General features: G+C 42.8%; 1 pseudogene; it reads right to left on the bottom strand.

The window, feature by feature from the left end:
- On the bottom strand, window positions 1–1,459 carry LOC148791906 (UDP-glycosyltransferase 92A1 pseudogene; annotated as a pseudogene).
- Window positions 1,460–2,632: the final 1,173 nt, after the last annotated feature.

Genomic DNA, 2,632 nt, shown 5'->3' with positions numbered 1-2,632 from the left:
AATAATAGAATATTGGAAAACAATAGGCTAAAATAAAAAGTAACCTCAACATTGTTTTGTCTTCTCTGCAACTGCTATAGCAATATAGCTCTCTTCTCCACCACCTCATCTGCTTTCCCAATCACACCCTCCACCATTTTCAATTCTCTTAAGAAGGATATTCATTTGCTTCATTTAAACTAGAGCTTCGTCTCTACGACAACGCAATCTCTAAAAAACCGTCAAGTGCCTTAATCGAAGACCCCAACTGATCTCCTTTTTCCACTGCAGCTCTTACCTTTCTTGCAGCTTCACTCGCCTTCATCTTCATCTCCTTCCCATTTTCTCCCCCACCCATCACCAACTTAATTTCTCTCTCCACCTCCCCACTCATGACCCTACCGTCCAGTCCCCTTGCCAATTCCACACAAACACCTATCTCCTCTTCCATCAACTTCGAATTATAAGCCTGTTCTGCTACCAATGGCCACCCTATAATCGGCACCCCTTGGCTCAAGCTCTCCAAAACCGAATTCCATCCACAGTGGCTAAGAAACACGCTCTTCGATTTGTGCGAGAGAATCTCCAACTGAGGTGCCCATTTTCGCACAACGAGACCTTGTCTACTCTTGGTAACACTTTCTTCGAATCCTTCTGGCAACCATTCCGCCTTAAACTCACCATTTATATCAAACCCAACAAGTGGCCTAACAACCCAGATAGTTCCATCATTTGGGTAGCACTGGTCGTGTTTTGAGATCCAAACGTGATGTATAGAACCGAACCAGGTCAATGGGAATCCAACCACTTGATGCAATTCTCCGGTGTGATATCGGGTTGCTTTCTCGCACGTAAGGAGGATAAATTGGAATCAGTGGGAGAGGGAAGGTTAAGAAGAAATGCTGGAGGTAGTAAAGGTCCAATATACCAAACTGGAACTCCCGTAAATTTTCTCAATATTTCTAACCCAAATGGCTCCATTTCCTCAGCTGCGTTACACAAGAAGCCATTGAACCCAAAGAGAGTCGTAGCTCTCTCTAGTAAACAATAGAACAGGGGTCAGTACCATCTACGGATCTCAGTTTTGGATGAAGCTGTGAGCGATGGAAACGACATGTTTCAGGGAAACCCGGTACGGTGAATTCATCGGAGTCCGTGTGGCGGTGTGGGAGGTTTAACCACAAAGAGAAGTATGTGGCCATGTCATAGCCTTCATAGGTGGTAAAAACGGCATGGAATGATCCAACGCGCTTGGCAACGTTAACTGACCATCCAAGGAAGACGTCGGCAATGATGCACAATGGAGGCTGGTCGTCTTGCTAGGTGATGGTGGAGACAAGGTTGTGGAAGGAAGGCTCAAGGGTTTGTGAGGCATGGAAGAGGTTTTCATGTGATAGTTTGGCAAGGCTTCTGTGTTTTCGGTGTTGGGTGGTAAACCATGGTCGGTGTTGCAAAAGGGCAGGTCGGCAACACGAATGGTTGTAGGGGTGGTGGTGGTGGTGGTGGAGGAGGAGGAGGTGGTTTATTGGAGGTAAATGGCGTTGATGGGAGTGGTGGAAATGGTGATGGCGTAGCCTGTTCGTGAAGAGATAGCATGAGAAAATTGCTCCGAAAATACAATCATTTTCAAATCCATAATTGAGGAAACTCATAACCCCCAAAAGAATAGCAATGAAACTATGAGAGTAAAGTAAAACCCCACTAGATTAACAAAGAATAAAGAGAGTAAGAGAGAAGCAGATAGAATTTTCTCCTATTTTTGGAAGAGCAGAAGAAAGAGTATCCCAAAGAACAACAAGAAAAAGGTAATGGTGAGTGAGAAAGCAAAAGAGCTTGAAAAGGTTTCTCCATTGAAGAGAAGAGGCAAGACGATGAATAGGCGGCATTATTGGTTTGGTTTTACCGGATGGTTGATAAAGAAAATTAGATGACACTTGAAGGGCATTTTTGTATTTTTGCATGCCACTTAATGACTGGTCAACATCGGGTACTAAATCGTCGCAAAATGAAAGCTCGAGTACTAGATTATCGCATTTTAAGGTTTAGGTACTAAAATGGTACTCAGCCTAAAGTACAGGGTACCTATCGGGAATTTTCCCTTAAATTTATATGTGGGGTATAAGGGCATTTTCATAAATTTTTAAAAGTTTAGGATAATTTTATAATTTTGTAAATTTGGGTCAAAATTGGTCCAAGGGTCAAACCGAGGTCCTGGTTCAATGATGGGTGGTTTTGGGTCAAAAAAATGGAGGGTTGAGATGGGTCTGATTGTAGAAAGTGGTTTTGCATGTGTGGACCAATGAGATAGGCTGAAATGAAATCCTTCTAGATGGATGGGTAAATGGAGATATTTTTTACTGAAATTTGGTAGGTGAGATTTTTAGACATTCTGAGTTGATTGGTGGGGTTAGATTGGGCCAAATGGGCTCGTATTGGACAGATCTAAAAAGAGCTTGATTTGGTCAATCTAGAGCCTCGAAATAGAATCTTGGTGCAATTGGAGGGAAAACAAAGGTATTTTGGGCTGCAATTTTACAAGAGGGTATTTTAGGGTATTCAGGATTTGGTGGTAATGTTTGAATGGTTCAGGGGGTCAAGATCATAGAAATTTGGGTTTTTAGGTGTTTCTGAGAGATTAGGAGGGTCTGATCGG

Source organism: Nelumbo nucifera, chromosome 5, assembly GCF_055504915.1.
Source record: "Nelumbo nucifera cultivar China Antique chromosome 5, China Antique-T2T, whole genome shotgun sequence".
NCBI classification, from domain to species: domain Eukaryota; kingdom Viridiplantae; phylum Streptophyta; class Magnoliopsida; order Proteales; family Nelumbonaceae; genus Nelumbo; species Nelumbo nucifera.
Note: the sequence above shows the minus strand (reverse complement) of the source record. Positions and strands in the feature narration are given on the sequence as shown.